Source organism: Panthera leo, chromosome A3, assembly GCF_018350215.1.
Source record: "Panthera leo isolate Ple1 chromosome A3, P.leo_Ple1_pat1.1, whole genome shotgun sequence".
NCBI classification, from domain to species: domain Eukaryota; kingdom Metazoa; phylum Chordata; class Mammalia; order Carnivora; family Felidae; genus Panthera; species Panthera leo.
In genome coordinates, this window is record NC_056681.1 from 7,819,446 (window position 1) to 7,841,450 (window position 22,005).

The following is a 22,005-nucleotide window of genomic DNA, read 5'->3' on the forward strand; positions in this document are numbered from 1 at the left end:
TATGGGAACATTCACAGCTATGCAATCAAGGAAAGCTTTACGGACACAGTGCATGAACTTGACCTTTGTGACTATTTGGAATTTAGTTACGATGAGATAGGAGCAAGAGAGAAGAAACAGTAAGCTATTGTAATTGGAAAATGTATTGTTCATAGAGAAAGGTAAGCCTATGTCTGGAGAGCAGCATTCATCAAAAGTCACAAAGTGAAATCATGTCCTATGATTATCTTTGTTATTATCCAGTTATACGGGTATTGCCGATAGGAAGTTTGCGTATCAACTCACTTTCACGGACTTATATTTTGTTATTAAATTGATTCACTTTTCTAACCAACGCTTTATATTTTACTTAGGAATATTATAAACGAGTAAAAAAAATCAGTATCACTTGACACAAACAGAAAGTAGACATACATAAAATTTAACTGAAAATAAAGCAAAACGTCTCCAGGCCTTATCGGTTGCTTGAGGTCTGTTGTCAATGTTAAAAATGGAGATTAAAGAGAGTTAGGGAGGACTTAGTACCTCCTAGGACCAAACCGGGAGTTTCTCCTTGACACGGTGCAGAAGGAACCAATGTCTCATCGTTGAATGCTGTTCAACGTTATGTCTGAATTCCATAAAAATACAGCTTATATGTGCCAAAGATATAAGTGGCACACTTTGGGAAAATCGACCTATAGGAAGGCTTGGATTCAAATTACAGCTGTACAGTAAAATAACTAACAATTCTATGTGTCAAACTTTCCTGAAAAGGTGTCTGTTTCTCTCTCTCTCTCTCTCTCTCTCCATCTCTCTCTCTGTCACCATAGATAGGGGTGTGTGTATAACATATATAACATATACCATTACATTCAATCATATATGGCATTATATATATATACTAGATTTATAAATAATCGGTATCATATGTGTGAGTATATAAATATTGATGTGTACAGAGATAGCTACACTTAGCCCTGTAACAACACAGGTTGAACTAGGAAGATCTACTTACATATGAATTTTTTTCAAAAAAAAAAAAAAAAAAAAAAAACAGGACAGTAAAGTATTTTCTCTTCCTTTTGATTTTAACATTTGATTTTCTCTAGCTTACTTTATGGTGAGAATACAGTATGTAATACATATAACATACAAAATGTGTTAATTGTCTGTTTATGTTATCAGTAAGGCTTCCAATCAACAGTTGGCTGTTAATAGCTGAGTTTAGGGGAAGTCAAGTTATATATGGATTTTTGACTATGGGTGTGGGGGGGAGGTAAGGAAGAGGGGAACTCACCGTCTTTAACCTTTGTGTTGTTCAAGGATCAACCGTACATATAAAAAGAAAAAGTGACAGAGACACAGAGACATGTAAATGTACATTTGGATCTATATCATTTAATGTCAATGTATACATATATACAGATATTGTGTGTGTGTGTGTACATGAGACATATAGAGAGAGACAGACAGGTAGAGAGACATGTGAATGTACAGCTGTCTATCTGTCGGAGAGAGAGAGAGAGAGAGAGAGAGAGAGAGAGAGAGAGAGGGAGGGGGGTATATACCAAGTCTTCAATATAGTATTACAATCCTAAAAATAAAGTTAGGTAAAAATTTGGGATCAAATCATGGAGCTTCAGACCAGACATCACTAAAAGTACATATTTCAGAAAAACAAAAGCACATCAGAATGTTAGTACATTGTCATAAACAAGAAAAAATGGACTTGGTTAGTGCTCAAGGGGACACAAAATGTCAACTGAATTCCAAATTTACAAAATTCAAATTTAAGTGCTAGTGAATATTCATGTATTGTTTGCGGGTATATGTGTGTGTGTGTGTATTCAGGTATTGTTTATATACACAAACATACATAAATTTGTTTTCATTTCAGAAAAGTTTGAAATAGGTTACATATATTTATCTTATCCAAAATCGAAGTGACGCTCTAAGATCTTCCAAACAAAAAGAGAACGATTCAAATAACCATCTACATACCTCATCAAGCAATAATTTGTCCTTTTGGTGGGGGATGGGATTTCCCCAGAGATTTTACTGATCTCTTTTTTGTTCGGTAAAATGACTAACTATTTGAGTATTCCAGCAAAAGAACATAAATGACTGTTGCTTACAGTCAAGACTCAATTATCCATATGCAAATAATTTCCTATGTGTTCGTTATCCCAGTCTGCCGTTATCCTTCTGCCAAGAAGAGTTTTCTAGGCCAATTTTCCCCACTGCTGATTGGGATATACTTAGAAAATTCACAGAGGTTTCAGCATGAGCCTCAGCAAACCATAATTAGGTGAGACTGCTAAAACAAAACACAGCCAAACTAAATAATGCATTCCAAGACCAAGTATCAATTACAGTAGATGATACAAGTCTCTGAGCTGCCATCCATTGGCACGGATAAATGAAACTCACATTTTATCTTCATTTTATACTTGAGTCTCTATGAAAATTGGGGAATAAAGTGCTTGATTCTCACATCTGCCCTTCACACCCTAGGTATTCATTCAAAAAAGAGAGGTGAGAAACTATGTGTCCAGAGGAAATCTCTCTGTGATTTGATACACCTGACTTGTCATTCTATCTTTCTTTACTTTCTAATTAGAGAAATCATACTTTTTGACTTCCATTTCCCCCCCTTACCTCTTTCCCAGGGGAAATAAAAACAAAAGACGATGCATCGCACTTGATGATACGAGTTTATAGGTTCACAAGTCAATCCGTAGTTGGCTTGTCCCTGTAGTAATTCTAATTGAAGACAAACTGATGATGCCCTTTAATTGGAAGAACACACTGTATGCAAATTATAGCATCTTTCATTTTCTGACTGTTGTCTGAGCATTTACTATGTGCCAGACACTTTGCTAAACCTTAGTAAAATGAACTGTGCTACATAACACAGCACTCTAAGGTAGGAACTGTAGGTATCCTGCAGTTGAAACATATTCAAAAATATTAAGTTTCTTGTCCAAAGACATAGGGACAAGTGGTAGAGACAGGGCTTTGAGCCCTAGGACGCCTGACTCCAATGCCTACGTTCTTCTACCTCCTTGCTTGTTTCCAGATCCACAGACAGGATGGCACTAACCGATCCACAAGCCAGAAAAGTTCACTCTGATCAGTTAACAGTGAAACCTAAGAGTTTACATCCTCAAATGTGACTTAAGCTTGCAGTGCTGACAAAGCAGAGAAAAAGCCTTTGGAAAATAGCTGGTGGCTGGAGGGCAATGAAAGAAAGTCCAGAAGCCTGAAGGCCGTGTCCTCCCCCAACGCAGATTTCAGCTGTTTCAAAGTTGCTGCTTAATGTTGTTGTCTTTTCTAATCTATTTATTCAAAAAAAGGTCATTTCAAACTCCATGTCTTCTTGATGGTGACACACTGATCTTTATCAGAATTTCCAACTGGATTTACTAAAGCCTGAGAAGGTCAAAGGCACTGAGTCACAGTCTCTGACCACCCTGGAGTTGAGACTACTTGGCCCACTGCTCTTTGCTCTTTGCTAATCACTCCCACTATTTGCTTAACACTGTGGTTCATCAGACAAAATTCCTCGTGTTACACTGAAGGACTCAAAGATCCAATGCTATTTCCCGTCTGATGTCTGCTATAATCAAGTTTCGATGAAATAAAATGCACTGGGAAAGTAAGAAATTGTATTTTATGTAAGAAGAATCTCATGTATTAAATTTATGTTAAAAGAGTGCCAAAGAGTGTGCCAGGTGGTACGGAAGGAAGAGCCGGAGTGATAAGTTTTCTGTTCACATGGAGATTACACGCTAGAGGGCATCTCGTAGGTCTACCCAGTGCCCCCTACTCCTTCTCATTACTGAAAACTGATTACTCCTTCTCATTACTGAAAACTGATTGTTCTCTCAGGAACCACTGCTCTGCCTCTCTGAGTCCATGTGGTTTGGGTAAAATCTGGCCCAAACCTGGCTGCTGAAGAAGGGTGGTGGATGAAAAACGATGAAGCACATGACCCGGCCCTGGCCAGTCAGCACTGTCCACTCCGTTAGTCATACTGATGGGTTCCAAGACTGGTGTATGACCCAAGTGGGGCAAATGAGACTTATTTTAGAACTTCCGGAAGTTTGAAAACACCTCCGCTGCTGAATAGGGTGGCAGAATGTAATCCTGGAACGGCTGGTAGCCATCCTGCCACACCACGAGGAAAGAGACCGCCTGAGGGAGAAGAATCCAACACACACACACACAACGGTAAAGAGAAGGAGAAAAATTCCTAGGATGCTATATGAGCCCATACGTCCAACTGAAGTTGTGTCTACCTCTGTGCCTCTTAAGTTACAAGAGAACGAATTTTCCTTTTTTCTTCTCGGGCTAGGTTAAGGAGGGATTCTGTTCACTTATAAGCATAAGAGTTCTGATTAATAACTCTAAGAATAATTTAGGCTTTATCTTTTTAAAGGTTATTTCTAAAATGAAGAGTTCTACCTTCCCGCCATAAGAAATATAGGCATCATAAGCTTTGCTTGCTAAGTTAGGGTCTTATGCAGAACATCAAGTCTCAAACTTACAGATGGAGGAGGAGAAGGAGGTTGGCTACAATCATTTTCGGCTCTGAAGCCACCCTTGGAGTAAGGGATTATTCAACAAGTAGCTGATACCCATTTATTTCTAGTCATTTTCCTTTTCCTTCTCTAAAAATCAAAGGGAGTAATAAAAAAATGTTTATATATGTATGTATTTTATTGTATTATATGTAATATATACTTTGGCAAAGCTGGCTTACACCTAATCTGATTTGTCCTCTCAGTAGCATGTTTTCTTCCATGTCCCAACTTCCTAAAAGTTGGAGTGGCCAGTGTCATATTTAGTTTGGTGAAAAAGAAACTGGAAGAAGACAGAGCACCATCCAATTACCTGAGGTCCTAGAAAAAGATCTGTAATTGTTTTTCTCTAGTCAACCAAATCAGCCATTGAAAGCCAAATGATGGGAAAAGGAAAGAATGAAAAAGAATGAGAGGGAAGGAGGGAAGGAGGGAAGGAGGGAAGGAAGGAAGGAAGGAAGGAGGGAAGGAAGGAAGGAAGGAGGGAAACCAGCTATGTGGGGTAAGCCTATAGATGTTTGATAACATAAATGTTACAAAGTCAGACTGTCTAAGCCTCAATGGCCTCAGGGACCATCTAGTTCAATGGCTACATTCCACCACCTTGGCTCCAGACAGCCCATTTTTCACTCATCAGCAGAATATCTGAAGTGAAATGAAGGAATACAATAGAAGAGAATACAGTAATAAAACAAAATCTTGAGATGTCCTATTGAAAAACCTCCAATACTTCCCCACCATGTTTAGGATAACATAAAATCCCTTAACCTGGTCTATCAGATGGCCCACATTCTGACTCATTTCTACCTGTTCTCTTCATCTCTCCAGACTGTCCTTACTGCCTCACTCTCTGGTTTTTCTCATTTTTGCACTAGAGTTCCTTCCAGACTCAGGCCTGTTTGTTTTATTCTCTTTAATCCCTTTCACTGGACAATTCCAATTCCTCCCACAATCTCGGCTTATAATTAATTTATTTAGAAATTTTCTTTGGCATTACTAAAACAATTAAGACCTCTCGTTTAAATGTTAATTGAGCATGCTATATATTCTTTTGTTTCTTGTTTTTGTTTCTTCTCATTGAAGATTTTATTTATTTATTTATTTTGAATGTAAAGTTTACTTAACGTCCAGTGCAATATTGGTTTCAGGAGTAAAATTCAGGGATTCGTCACTTACATCCAACACCCAGTGCTCATCCCAACAAGCGCCCTCCTTGATGACCATCCCCCATTTAGCCCATCCCCCCACCCGCCTCCCCTTCACCAACCCTCAGTGTGTTCTGTATAGTTAAGAGTCTGTTAGGTTTGCCTCCCTCTCTGTTTGAGCACACAATAGATTCTTTATGTTTCCCATAATCCCTCATTATAAACTAATGTATACGTCTTCCCACGTCTGTTTGCCCACTGGTCTTTAAGCTATGAGCTCAGGGAACGTGTTTGTTTTACAACAAGCTAATGGCCCCAGCATATAGCAGATATTCAACAAGCTTCTTCAAAGAATTAGTAAAATAAGTGGGAATGTCTAGAGAAGTGAAATAACTCGCCCTTAGATGTTTCCATATTTTTGAGCCATAGAGTCCAATGATTCTTTAGCATTTGTTTTTAGTGGTAATGAGATGTTGGCATACATGTGTAAATCAACAGATATTTATATACACCGTAATTCTCTTCAATTTTCTGCTAGTTATATTAACATGCAACTGTAGGTTGTAACAATACCATGTTATGAATTAAAATATAAAAAACATAATTGAAAGTATCAGAATGCACTGTACGTAGTAAGGTGGGGGTTATCTCATATACTAATGTTTTATACAGAATAGACATGTATCTCCTCCACATATACCCACATGCATATATATATATATATATATATATATATATATATATATATATATATATATACACACATACACACATGCACATATACACATGCACACCCGCACCTACACACATACATCTATACACACACATATGGGTACACTAAGTCACAATACAAAATGTGTTCTCATTATGAATTGCAGAGTGCTTGAAAACCACTAAATTTGTCTTTCAATGATAAACCCTCATTAGCTTCTAACTCTTAAAAAGCATTTTTTTCTCTAGCCTACCACCACACTTAACAAAGTCACTGTTGGCATCCTGTCTTGTATTTTGTGTCATTTATAACCCAAAAGGGTACAATGAACTTGAGATTCACAGCCAACTAATATTCATGGAGAAAAAGCAAGCATCCTCATTGTCTGAAAGTACCTTTCAGTATCACGAAACCACAGCAGGATCAATAATTCAAAGCGCACATTCCCAAATCCACCCAAAGGCTTAGAAGTCCTAAGGTTTCTAAAAGAAATAGTGTGTGTGGGGGCGCCTGGGTGGCGCAGTCCGTTGAGCGTCCGACTTCAGCCAGGTCACGATCTCGCGGTCCGTGAGTTCGAGCCCCGCGTCAGGCTCTGGGCTGATGGCTCAGAGCCTGGAGCCTGTTTCCGATTCTGTGTCTCCCTCTCTCTCTGCCCCTCCCCCATTCATGCTCTGTCTCTCTCTGTCCCAAAAATAAATAAAAAAAAGTTGAAAAAAAAAATTAAAAAAAAAAAAGAAATAGTGTGTATGTATATATATATATATATGTATATATATATGCATATGTGTATATATACATATACACATGTACATGTATATATACATATACACATGTACATGTGTGTATATACATGTGTATATGTACATGAGTATATATACATGTGTATATATATGTACATGTGTATATATACATATGTATATGTATGTGTGTATATATACATACACACATGTATACACATACATATATACGTATATATACATATGTATATACATATATATAGGTATATGTATATATATGTACATATATATACGTATATTATATACACACACATATATACACACACACACAATGTCTTCCAGAAATATATGTGTATACATACATACATACACATACACACACACACACACACACACACACCACTAAATATTTCTTCTCCCTCAGTCCCTCAGGGAGTGCCTGCCCACAGAGAAACTAGTTCATTGCTCTACTGAAAAAAAAAACAGACCTGTAAGCCCAGGAAACAAGTACTTCTTAGGTGAGGTTTGGGGGAACTCAACAAGGAATTCTAAATGAAAGAAGAACAAAAGTCCTGTGCTTGAAAATCCTTCAGGAATCTGGCTCCTATTTCCAATTAGTCTTATTGTCTCTATGGTCTTTAGAAGCCAGGCTTATACTCTGTCAGATCTTAGTTAATGAATTGTAACCGGACCCTTAGCAGAGAATATATGATGGGAAGAAAGAAAATTAACAATGGCAAAGAAGGTACTTTCTAAAACCAAACAGCCTGAATTTAAATTCCAATTCTGACACTTCCCACAAGGGAGATCTTCAGCGAAGTGCTTAGGCTCACCTGGTCTCAGATCTCTCATCTGTACAGGGGACATCACCAGTGCCTTGCCATAAGGACAAAATGAGGGCATCCAAGTAAAATTATAAGCTTAGCAGCTGGCATGTAGAAAGATCTAGTGTGTATTTGCTACTGTTATCTTTTGTATTTATGAATATAAATATAAAAGTCTTCCCTGACTAAAATATAACTCCTCTAACTTGTTATTGGATCTGCATATTTAAATTCAATGTTTATGTTTCAGTATATTGTTAGATCTAAGTTCCAATTCCAGTCAATACCAATATTCAATATTTGTTAGGATCTACTATGTATAAGGCAATACACTATGTAATAGCGATACAGACATGAAGAAGACACAATGCCTGTTGCTTTTTTTTTAATTTTTTAAAGTCTATTTAGTTTCCAGAGAGCGTGAGCAGGGGAGGGGCAGAGAGAGAGGGAGACACAAAATCTGAGCTGTCAGCCCAGAGCCTGACGCGGGGCTCGAACTCACAAACTGTGAGATCATGACCTGAGCCGATGTTGGACACTTAATTGACTGAACCACCCAGGCGCCCCAATGCCTATTTTCTTAAAGACTCCCTTTAACACTGTATTCTTAAAAACCTTTTGGTATGATGGGTGATGGTACATTCTGTGTCCACAGTTTCTTCTCTTTCAGAAAGGCTGACTCTCACTAAATACCACTACAATATATTAGCCACATAACAACAGTACAATAACATTGATCAATTCAAAAAGTCAACAGTTGATTACTACATTTTAAGCAAAGCTTTACTAACCACAAAATTAAACATACTCTATTATCAAAGCCTATCTTCTCAAAATCATTAAACCCAAATGAACAAAAACATTTTTAGGTGATTATGTGTTTGCTTTCATCAGATTAAAAAATAATAATAAAATTTGTACTTGAATTAAATTTTACCAAGAGAAAGGACATCTGAAGGTGACTTTGCCCATTATGTGATTTCACAGAAATAATCCAGAGTTTATTTCTACAACTAGTTAAGAAAAATTTTAAGTACTTATTTGAAAATAAAACCAGGGCGCCTGGATGGCCCAGTCGGTTAAGCGTCCGACTTCAGCTCATGTCATGATCTCATAGTTCGTGAGTTCGAGGCCTGCATCAAGCTCTGTGCTGACAGCTTAGAGCCTGGAGCCTGCTTCAAATTCTATGTCTCCCTCTCTGCTCCTCCCCAGCTCACGCTCAGTCTCTCTCTCCTTCAAAAATAAATTTAAAAAAAATTTTTTTTAATTTTTAAAAAATAAATAAATAAATAAATAACAAAAATAAAACCTACACAGCTACTTTCCAGTGAGTCCTTTGAACTGACTGAGGGTTTCAATATCGTGGGGTCAATCCACAATGTTGCAAGAATAAAAATAACTGAGGATGGTCAAAAAGTATATGATTAAATACATCACTTACTTCTAGAAGGGTCAGAAATCAGTTCATCTTCAATATTTCAATTCTTTTTTTTTTTTTTTTTTCAAATTGGAGAAGTCGAAAGGGGGAAACATGGCATGGTCTGCTCACATTCAAAACAGAGATGCTCACATTTCAAATACTTCACCTTGATCCCCATACTGAGTGTGGTATAACTGGGCTGGGTGTTCTTGAGAGGGAGAATGGGAAGACCAACAGCTTGGAAACACCTCAGGCTCAACAGCTGTGACCTCACCTTACCACTGAAACTGCCTCCCAGGTCAAACATGTTGGCTGTCTCTTTGCAGAGAAAATGCCTAACATGTTTAGGCTACATCTTTACTTAAAACGATCCACTGTTTTTGCAGTTCCTACAGCTGGATTTTCTATATTCCTTAGCAAGGCTTGACCTCCTTGGGAGTAGCCAATTGCTGAAGAAAGAAAGGGGCAATGAGTTAAGTTAGAAGTGGCCACAGTGCAAGGGGCCCAGGCCAGGCTGAAAAGCCACTAAGATACAGATCCACACCACCTTCCGCATCAGGATTTCCCCCACGTGGGAAAGCCCCCAGCTGGAATAGATGAACAAACCCTTCTATTGCCAACTAAACCCATTCCCTCGGGATCTCGTTCTGTGTCCTCGCCCAAACTTCTCCCAAACTTCCTCCCACACGGTGTTAGCCAGAATGCTCGTTGCTCTACCCAATTACAATTCACTTAAATTGCATGTGGCTCTTCTCCTGACAATATTGGTGTGAAGGGATGGGGGGAGGGGCGTCCCTTAACAGAGAAAAACAAGGAACGGGCCACACGGTCTCCGCTTAACTGGACCATTTCTTCCACCTGATAGAACCACTCCTTTGCCATCACGAGACTGTAATGACTTTCCGGTCTCTATCATCTGGCTCATTTTTCTCTCAGTGTTTACGTTCTCTTTCACTCCCTTTTATTTCAATGAATTAATGTGTAAAAATCCCAGAGCATATTTAATTAATCTCATAATCACAAAATCTCATAATGGACAAAATCTCTCACCCAACAAGAGCTCTACAGAGAAACCTACATGACAAGAACTGTTTTAAGAGCACCCCTGTATTCGAACCGTCACTCCTTACCAAAGTCTCATAGGGAGTTACGAATATTACTCTTGTTGTATGAAATAGAACAAAGACGCACAGAGAGGTTCAGTCACTCCCTCAAGGTCACGCAGCTAGTAAGCTTAGGTGGTTGGGATGAAAATGTGGGCATTTTGAATGTACCACGTTTACCTTCCATGTATTAAATTCCTTAATCCAAATGCATAGGAAAATTCCAAACAGCATTACTCATCAGACAACAGGGAAACATATGGAAGGTGAGCCCTGGGAGTACACAGGGTGACTGAAAACCAATTGCATGCGAAATAAAAGTACAGGCGGGTGGACGAAAGGCTGCCATAATGTCCTGCACTAATCACTGCCCCTACTGCCCCGCTCCTCCCCAGGGAGAACCTTCCTCCTCCTCTCAAAGTCTTACTCCCGCCAGGCATGGACAAGCAGGTGGAACCCCATCTGACCTCACTGCCCCAGGATTACCAAGGATTCAAGTTAGACCCTTCAGATTCTCTACCCCAGAGATTTTGGAATTGGGTTTAAGAGACTCACGTGAGCTCTGAACTTGAACAGGGATGTAGAGGCACACTGGGGTGGCCTGGCTACAGAGAGCAAATTATATCTTTTTTGTTTTAATTTTTTAAAAATGTTTATTTATTTTTGAGAGAGAGACAGAGTGTGAGTGGGGGAGGGGCAGACAGAGAGAGGGAGACACAGAATACGAAGCAGGCTCCAGGCTCTGAGCTGTCAGCACAGAGCCTGGCACAGGGTTTGAACTCACGGACCGTGAGATCATGACCTAAGCCCAAGTAGGCCGCTCAACTGACTGAGCCCCCCAGGAGCCCCTGGCCACCGGCTTTCTTAATGTTTATTTATTTTGGGGAGAGAGAGAGACAGAGACAGAGCATGAACATGGGAGGGGCAAAGAGAGAGGGAGACACAGAATCCGAAGCAGGCTCCAGGCTCTGAGCTGTCAGCCCAGAGCCCGATGCGGGACTCGAACCCATGAACCGTGAGATCATTACCTGAGCTGAAATCGGATGCCTAACCGACTGAGCCACCCAGGTGCCCCAAGAGAACAAATTATATCTACACAGACAAGGAGAAATGGATTCCATTCGAACCATAAAAGGTAAAGAGAATAACTTTATAGTTTCTGGCCCCGTTCCCTCAAATCTGTGTAGATTTCTCCTGCCTGAGTTCTTAAGACACCCTGGTCCTCCCGACATGGTCACACATACACACACGTACATATATATTTTTTTTTCTAAAACTTAATTGAGTTGCATTAGGTTTCTGTTACTCGGAACCAAAAAATTACTGAAAACAAGAATCAAATTATTATAACAAAAAATAGCAACGAAGCGAATCGCTCAGTTGAGTCTACTCATCATAAATAAAATGCTAACATTCCTATACTATCAATTCAGTCAACAAAGATAACACATAAAAAAAATCAAACACCCTGGGGTGCCAGGGTGGCTCAGTCTATTAAGCATCTGACTCTTAGTTTCACCTCGGGTCATGATCTCACATTCACGGGTTTGAGCCCTGCATCAGGCTCTGTGCTGACAGTGCACAGCCTGCTTGGGATTCTCTCTCTCCCTCTTGTGCTGTCTCTGTCTCTCTCAAAATAAATAAATAAACTTAAAAAAAAATTTTTTAATTAAAAAGAAATCAAATACCCTACAATATTCTTTGGTATCTAAATTGGCCACATCTATTAATGCCCCTTATTTCATAAAATAGATAAATTTTATGTTTTTCTTGCATTAGTCCACCGGGGAAGAAGTCTTTGGGTAGCTTCGGAGTCACAGATTAGGATTAGGTGGTGACACTGGGTCTAGGAGACCATGTATGAGTCCTAAAATACTAAGGGCCAAGAACCAGTAAGACAGACATCTGATGTCACGGATCCACAAGAGTCCTGTGGCCCGATGCCCTTGAGACCTGGTAGGTGTCAGGTTCCCAAGATGTTACTCTCAGATCACAAAGGGACGGCTCAGGAGAGACATGGTTTCCCCAGCTAAAAATGCAAAGTTTAGGTGCCTATGCTGCTCCGTCAGCCATCAAATGGATCAGATCCTTGAGTGAATATTTACTTCCAAATCAGATAATGTGCTAATAAAATGTAAGGTAACCACAACCACGGTGAAGGTAAGAACAGAGCTCTCCAGCACCAGACTGATGAGCGATTGATAACACTGCCCCTTGGAAGCTGCAGGAACTTCAGCAAGTTGCTGAACTACTCTGAGCATCAGTCTCATGGCAGCAAAATGAACAGATGGACAATTCGCCTTTCATAAGGTTCTTGTAAAGATTAAATATGATGATGCTTTGAAAGTTCCGGGAACAGCCCCCCAGCACGGAGTAAGTGCTCATAAATGTGAGTCATCATCACCACCTGCCCTGTTAGGAAACACACCCCCCCAACTCTTCTTTGGAGCTTAGATTCAGGTAGTAAAGAGTGTCCCTCTCCTGCTGTTAATGCACTTGGATCCACTTATCTATGTTGCTTATGATTAATTTCAGACTTATAATCATGCTTTGTTTGCAGTCTAAACATTTAAGACCCAAGGCTCTCCTTTTTGAGCTTCCTGTTCATATACACCCTATTTCTCGCCCCCTCAAATCCGAGATTCCTAGCAATTTGAGTCTCGTAATGCCAAGAAATCCTCGAGGACTGATGTGGAATTAACTGGGGCTTTCTTGTGTCTCTTTTTGAGAATGCCTCCTGTCATTAAAGTTACTGATGGGCTGTCGTTTATTTCTTAAGCAAGTGTTGTCTGATTACACACACACACACACACACACACACACTGACTTTATGGGGTGTGATGTTTGAGACCTGAAAGCAGGAAGCCTAAAGCCACTTAGCTGTATAAAAGGCAGTATTGACACTTGGTTCAGGTTGCCCTTGGGACCTACAAAACTGACCTCAGGGCGGAAACTCCCAGAGCAGAGAAAATACATAATTTTAGAGACTGTACCCTCCAGACGCCCCCGACCAGGTTCAAACCTTACATTACAGAATAGCTTTCCTGCATTTCCCTGTGTGATTCATTCATGTCTTGTGGTGAATACTTGTATAGCTTCTGTTATTATTCTGAAAACCAGGTGTGAGGTCGTGAGGCACTAACACAATGACATTTTGCCACTTTAATCTCCGGCATATTCCCCAATTAGTGTGAAATGTTTGGTAGGTGAGAAGACATTTTCTAAAGGGAACCAGGGATAATCATTTCAGAGATCTAGTTTGAAGCTCATCTGCTTTGTCTCTTTCGAATTAACTGTTTGCTTTTCCTTCTCAGATTGTTGCAAAACAAAATTCCTGTCTTGAGTTGGACGCAGTTGAGTATGCATTCTCAATGTGACAACTCCACTGCTATAAACCACATAAATAGGATTACCATCTCCCTCCTCGCCGCCCCCCACCCCAGGTTCAGTATGCATGTGCCTACAATTGTTTATTCACAGGGGGCCTTCCGTGAGGTGGGAAACTAAACAGGGAAGCAAATGGACCACTAGGAGCAGGGTAGGGCTCCAGGGGAAGAATTCCATTTCTTTATTTTTTTTAATGCTTATTTATTTTTGAGAGAGAGAGAGAGAGAGAGAGAGAGGAAGAGGAAGAGACAGAGTGAGAGGGAGAGAGAATCCCAAGCACCTCTGTGCAGAGCCCAACACAAGGCTTGATCATGAGATCGTGAGATCATGACCTGAACCAAAATCAAGAGCCAGACACTCAATAGACTGAGCCACCCAAGGGCCCCAGAATTCCAGTCCTGAAAAACAAATGACCCAGGGACTTAACTTACCCCACCCCCACCTCCATGTCTACTGGGATACCAACAGGAAACAGAAGTTCTCCTTCCAATCAGAGTAGCTTATGTTTATGCAGAAAAAGGGGACAAATGGCAGAGTTACATCAAGGAACCAGAATATGCTATACCCTCCACTAAGGTACATCTTTAGAAAATATTAGTACGTTCGACATCTTATCTGATTAGACAAAGTGAGTCCCATGTGCCACTCAGAGGATTCACTGAAGGTCAGGACTGAGGATTGGGGACAAGCTCCAAGAGGAATAGGAGCTAGAAGCTAGAACTGCATCTTGCCTGGAAATGTTAAAGAGGAACAGACATCTGATAGCAACCATGAAGAGAATGAAAGTATGTACCAAGGATGATCACCACTAACTTTATTGTTGTTGCTACTGAACCCATCTGCCAAGACTTTTAAGTGGCTTTAGCCGTGGACCCCTGGTTATTTCACGGTTATTGGCAAGCGTTCGCAGCACAGCAACCCTGCAATCTTTTCTCCCTTTTTGTTGTGGATGCCTCAGAAAAGAAAGGAAAGTAAACCAATCAAATGTCCTCGAAAACATGCTGAAGACGGATCCACCCACATATTTGGGATATTCACGAGTCGGAGAATCCTTACCTATGACATGTTTTCAGTAGAATAAACCTGGTCTGTCTGGGGTTGTTAGTGGTAGACAAATCTGGACTCTGGATCTCTGGGACATGGCTCCCCGAAAATTGCTGCATGAGCTACGTAGCTACCAGAGAGTATAAAACAGAGGTGTTTGTGTCAGTCATGTACCGGCAGACATTTCTGAGACACCCTGCATGTTAAATTTGCCTAGAGCACGTCCAAATACAGCAAGAACAGACCTGGGGAGCTCCCCGGACAGTCCTTGGCTTCTCTTTGCTTTGCCTACACTTGGTGATCACTTGTATCCTTGAAGTAATTAGGAAAGTTTGATGCCGAGTGAGAACTTAGTCTCTGGGCTCACTTCACAATTTAATCAATGCCTCGATATGCAAAAAAATAAATGTAATTACTGTAGTTTACTTATGTTATTATTTTACATATAAATTGAAATGCAGGTTCAAATCATTACATTACAGAATCGGATATATACTAAAATGCCATTTATTAGAACGTACACATGCACCCCCATACACACACTCTTGTAAGTACTTAGGAAATAATCTGAAAGATTGTTTACATATATCAAACTGTTATAAGTAGTGGCTGTTGTAGATTAAAATTGAGTAGAGGAGATTTAAAAGTCTTCCCCTTCTTCCTTTATACACTTTTCGGGTATAATCACGTATTATCAAAATAAAAATCTAATAGAGACACATTTAAAGTCAAAGACTTCAGTATTTTACACGTAATGCAACGTCTTTGAAAAGCACACCACAGTCACATTGGTGACTAGACACGGTAGCTCCAGTGTCCCGCGATTCTCATCATCCAATAGATTTGGGGGTTGTTTTTTTCGTTTTTTGTTTTGGTGTTTGTTTTTTTCGTTTTGGTTTGGTTTGGGGTTTTTTGGTTTTTTGGCATTGCATACCCTACACGATCATGTCAATCCTGTCTAATACAGATAAGCAAATCCAAATGCCAAGCATTTCTCCATTTCCTTTCAAACTTTAGTATTCAACTGACTCATTCAAAAGCCTAAGAATGAGGTAGTACTCATAGTTGTTTCAAGGTGGAGAATAAAGACTCTCTAACAAATGCTTGATGTTTTACAAATAAATATAAAAGTAAGACAGGGAAGTCCAGCCCGGCAGTTCCATTCTTACGTGTGCATCCTGGAGAAGCTTCCCCACCATTTGTCTAAGGAGATTCGCACGTCGATGCGGCGCACCAATGTTTGTAAGAATGAAAGACTAAACAACTTACACATCAGTTGAGAGAGGGATCGGTTCATCGCGATATATTCTTACAACAGTATCACCGCACAGCAATTAAATAAATGAAATAGGGATGATTTATCAGCCTGAATACATCTCAAAAAAAAAAAAAAAAAGCAGAGTGAATAAAGGAAATGGACTGAGATGCCACAGAAAGATACAGCTAACGAAGTATTACTTACCTTGCTTAACAACAAAAATACGATACTGCATTTTAAATATCGGCCTGTGGACCATCCGTTTATGTTAAAATACTAAAACCAGGGATGCAGAGGATACGCAGCAGCTTCAGAACAGCATTAACTGGAGGCAGGAAGAAGCGGAACAGGGAAGGAAATAGAGCACAGTAGGGCTTATCGTATCCACTGTTTTCTTTCTTTCTTTCTTCCTTTCTTTCTTCCTCTCTCTCTCTCTCTCTTTCAAGTTTATTTATTTATTTTGAGACAGAGAGAGTGTGAGCAGGGGAGGAGCAGAGAGAAAGGGGGGGAGAGAGAATCCCAAGCAGGCTCCACGTTTTCAGCACAGATCCCGAAGCAGGGCTCAAGCTTACCAACCATGAGATCATAACCTGAGCCAAAATCAAGAGTCGGACCCTTAATGAGCCACCCAGGTGCCCCCACAGTATTTTGTTTCTATAAAAAATTAAATAAAATTGGGGTGCCTGGGTGGCTCGGTATGTTAAGCATCTGACTCTTGATTTCGGCTCAGGTCATGATCTCACAGGTGGTGAGCTAGAGCCTCATGTCGGGCTGTGCTGACAGCATGAAGCCTGCTTGGGATTCTCTCTCCCTCTCTCTCTGCCCATTCCCCGCTCATGCTTCCATGTGTGCTCTCTCTCTCCTCTCTCTCAAAATAAATAAACTTGTACAAAGATCAAATAAAATTTTAAAAGTTAATATTATTATATCTGGGTAATACATGCATAGGTGTTGATTACACTATTGTCTGAATCTTTCTCTAGTTTTTGAGATACTATGACATCTCAAATGATATAAAAATGGTATAAAATACACATAAAATATATGTATTTCTAATGAGATGTACATATTTATATATTATACAACTATTAACATATTATAAATGTTCATACAACTTTACATATAAAATACTTATAAAAATACTTTCAGTATAAAAGATATATAAAGTATACAACGTATTCAATAAATATATATCATTCAAAAAGAAAATTACAGTGCTTGCTTCAGTAGGACATATACTAAAACTGAAATGATACAGAGCAGATTAGCATGGCCCCTTGTGGCAAGGATGACGTACAAATTCATGAAGCGTTCCATATTTTTTGGTACACTTATCGCGATGAGCACTGAGTAATGTACAGAATTGTTGAATTACTATATTATGCCCCTGAAACTAATATAACACTATGTTAATTACACTGGAATTAAAAAAAAATTAAATGAGAGAGAAAATCACAGAATATAGTACATAATATAGGTTAGGATCAAATGAGAAACAGTAGGAAACACCCCCAAAGTGATACAGTAGCATCCTGGTAGATGTTATACCTTTCCTTGTTATTGCCTGTCCTTCCGCCAATAGCTAATAATACACGCAGTATCCTACGTATACGTGGCGAGGGCAGAGCCTCAAACTTTCCAAATCAATGATGCACTCACAGAAAGTTCACACGGGTGAATGAGGCAGGGTGATGCTGAGCACAGCAGCGGACACATTAACAAATAAGACCCGACATTCATCTTGTGCTTCCAGGCACCAGCCTGTTCTAAGGGCTTTATAGTCCATTCACTTCTTACGTAGCTCCATGAGTTAGGTATTATGACTGTGCCCATTTCTCAGATGAGGAAGTGCATCACAAACAACGCAAGCCACGTGCCAGATCACATGTGAGGAAGCACCCAGGCAGCATCTGAACCAGGCCCTCTGGCTCCAAAGTCTGCATTCCAAACTAAAGAGCTCATTCGGCCGCAGAAGCAAACATCTCAGTATTGCCCAATGCGAAAGCTTCCGCCTAAAACACACTCGGGTATACTCACTTTCATTTGGTGTTTTCAAACTACCTTATGCAAGTTAAAAATTAAATATAGGGGCTGGGGCACCTGGATGGCTCAGACGGTTAAGCATCCGACTTTAGCTCAGGTCATGATCTCACAGTTTGTGAGTTCGAGCCCTGCATCAGGCTCTGTGCTGACAGCTCCGGGCCTGGAGCCTGCTTGGGATTCTGAGTCCCCTCCTCTCTCTGCCCCTCCCCTCAGGCTCTGTCTCTGTCTCTCAATAATAAATAAACGTTAAAAAATTAAAAAAATAAATATAGGGGGCACCTGGCTGTCTCAGTTGGAAAAGCTGGCGACTCCTGGTCTCAGAATTAAGTTCCAGCCCCACTCTGGGTGTAGACATTCCTTAAAAATAAAATCTTAAAAAAAATACATATGTGCGTACACACACACACACACACACAGCATGGCATGTTTTCAGTCTCCCTTAAGCAACGGCATAGAACAGAAAAATATTACAACTCATGGCGGGAATCTTTGCTATGGGGAGGTAAACCCCGAGACCTTCTCGAACCCCACCCTCAAGAACAGCAACTAGCACGGAGCACCCCCCCCCCCCCCCCCAGACACACACACACACACACCCTGGGCAAAGACTAATTTAGAGCACAGGAATGTGCCTCGACTTGAACACGGCTGGCCAAGTCCCAGAAGGGCAGGGCTGTGGCGCACTGGGCCTCCGTAACCGGATGACCCTGGCAGACAGAGGCCAGCCCCGCATGGCCCGGGGACGCGCAGGTGCTCACCGGGCGCTGGGCTCGCTCCCTCCCCACCGCAGGCCGCGGTCTTCCAAGTTCAATTCCAGCCCCGGAGTGGCAGCCAGGCGAGGTGCGTGCGGCGGCTCACAGGGCCCTTCGGAACCGCTCGGGGTGTCGGGAAAGCGTAGGGCCCGGGAGGGGGTGGGGGCTGGGAGGTCACGACCCCTCCGTGACCTCCGTGACCTCCGCTGACCCGCCCCCGCCCGGCACTGGAGGCTCCCGGCCCCGCCCAGTCGGGGGTGCGGTGTGCGCGCTCCTGTGGTTTCCCCCTCTGCAGACGTGTTCAAGGTCGCAGGCCTGAGTGAGCCCGCGGGGTGCAGGCCCTCTGGACGGTGGGCGCCCCTTGGGAGGCCTCTATAAACTTTAAGATGCTGGAGGGCAGGGCGGCGCTGACATCTCCCGGTCTCTGACCCAAGAGGGGCCTTGTCTGCAGGTTCCCCTGCGGCGCATACGGAGTGACTCCTCTGGGGCAGGAGGAGCCCCTGCCTCCCACCTCGCCCTCCCACCCCACCCCCACCCCCCCCACCCCCCCCACCTCCCCACCCCCACCCACCCCCACCAGGGCGCGACCGGTTTCCCACTTGTCCCCCTCCTGCTGTGGGAACCAACATCGGGTTAGGCCAGGTGGAGCAGAGGCTCCGAGGGAGCAAGGCCGGTGGGCACAGAGCTCGGGGACACCAGGACCGCCGCTGCTCCCCCTGCCTGAGAAGATGCTCCTGTCGCTGTTTAGTCCTCCTGTGTCATCTTCTCTATCCTTTTCTACACCCTCCTCCCTTCCAAGTGCCTTCTGGCCCTGTGCTTCAACTTTGATTCTTCCCCACCTATATTCTCTGTGTCCTCTCTGCCATGCCAAACCCAAAGAATCTGATGGGACCGGTCACTCACTCCCCAGCGCAGAGCATCCTTCTTGGCGGGACCCCTCCAGACAGGTGGTCCAGGAGGCTCCTGGCCTGTCTCCTGACTTAGCCACTTCTGGGTTTGTATCAATTTAGGAACTTACTTAACCTCCCTGTGCCTCAGTTTCCGTGGATGTAAAAGGATTATCACAGCATATTTTGTCAAGGAAATGATCCGTGGGGAGGTATTTAGAAGTGTGTTCAGGGGGCATGGGCTGCTGTGTCTTATGCCCGAACGAGGTTGTCCAGGCCTGTCCCAGTTCACACTGACTGCTCCAGCATTGTATTAATAAAGCCCCTTTCCCTCTCACTATTGGCCTCATTTTGAGCGTAATGTATTTGGACAACCTACCTATACCCGTCCTATACTTACTCTTGGGTCAGACATTAACCTCTCATCTAAGTTGAGAGGGCTGGGTGTCAGGGTCCCATGGCTCAAAACCTGGCTGGCTGTGACCTAGGAACCCTGCCAGCTATTTCGTGGATAAGGACCATGTAAATATAATGGATTCTCAACATGTCACAGACTCCCTTCTGTGACACCCATGGGTAGAACAAAGCACTAATACCAATCCTCAAAGAACAAGCGTTTTCTATAGAGAAGAAACAAAACTGCATTTATCCCATAGGACATACCCTTCCGGACCTTTTATTTTTTTAACCCCCTTAAACTTTTGTGTTAATACCAAAAAGAGGGGGCCTTGGTTCCTCTTGGTTGAGCTGAAAAATCATAAACCGTGCCTGGATTGTCTTCCTTTCTGATAGATTAGCTCTGGCCCTTCCTAAGGGAAAGCCAGGTCCAGACGACCTTTCTCCTAGCCCTGGGCTTCTCCGGGCCACGCATGGGAGAAATCAAATGCAGACGAGAAAATGTAGCTCAACAGTGTCTCCGTGCAGAATGCTGAGAGGGGCTCCAAACTGCTCTTCAACTGTTAAAGGCTTCAGGATTCCAAATGGCCAGATCTGTGCAAGGCAGTCTTGTTTGGTACTTAGCTTGCCGTGGTCCTTTGGGTCAGAGGAAGTTTCCAGAGAAAGATCGACAAAGTCAGTGCCTTCGTGCCGAGGTTCAAGACCCCGGAGTGAAAACAACCCTCTGCACTTCTTTATTGAACTGGGGAAAGTGGCAGAAGGAGAAAGTGGCAGCTACATTTGTTGTCTAGAATTTATTAAGCTGGTGAACACACATATGGCCTTGAAGTTAATTTTTTTCCTTATGACTGACACATGCTATAATGATATCCTACATTTACTAGAACACGAGAGCAATGTTCACACACACCAGGAATGGATTGCACATACCAGACAAATTTCTAAGTTTTGGGAGGCTGGTGGGTGGGAACAGGGAAATCCTGGGAGCAAGTATTCAGCAGCTAAAAGAGCTGCTCAAATAATTGAAATGGGGGTGTTTGTATGCATCTGGAAAGAAGTATGGAAAACACTATGCATTATTTATTTTTTAAATGATGTATTTTTTATTGTGTCAGCTAAAAAATTTTTCTTCGTACGGCAGATGAAACAACAAACACTACAACAGAAATGATCCTTCACGGAGTCAAAGATGTAAGGAACAGAGAAATGTGATTATGGTGTCGAGCTTTCAAATTCTCGCTTCAAGATTGCGCTCCGCGCTCCATTTGCATGATCTAAGCTCAGGTGATGAGAAGGCGAATAAGGAGAATCGGAAAAACTGACTTTTGTCCATTTGTTTTGTGACTTCGAGATGCATCCCTCCTCTGTTAATTCTCTAGGCCTTGAAGAACGCAAACTAATCATATCCTTTAGGGGGAAATTGAAGGGGATGACAGAATCTTAATATGGAAGTCAAGATGCTTGAAGAGGTTAGGAGTGCCTCACTGTTTGAGATATTAAATTCCGGGGGGGGGGGGGGGGTGGAATACCCAAAACGTCAGTGTCTTAACCACTTACTTATTTCTCTCTTTGTGCATCCAAATTTCCTCTTCTTAGAAGGATACCAGTCAGACTGGATCAGGACCCACCTGTGATGTCATTTTAACTTAATCCCTGTCTCAAATACAGTCACATTCTGATGTGCTGGGAGTGAGGGATGCAACATATGAATTTAGGAGCAGGGGAGAGAGAT

The 22,005-nt window shown here is 41.8% G+C and overlaps 1 non-coding gene across 1 annotated transcript; it reads left to right on the top strand.

The window, feature by feature from the left end:
• The first annotated feature begins 17,409 nt into the window (after positions 1-17,409).
• Positions 17,410-17,518, top strand: LOC122216694. The gene has a single exon (XR_006201050.1). It is a non-coding gene; the product is annotated as a U6 spliceosomal RNA (small nuclear RNA).
• The last annotated feature ends 4,487 nt before the right edge of the window (positions 17,519-22,005 follow it).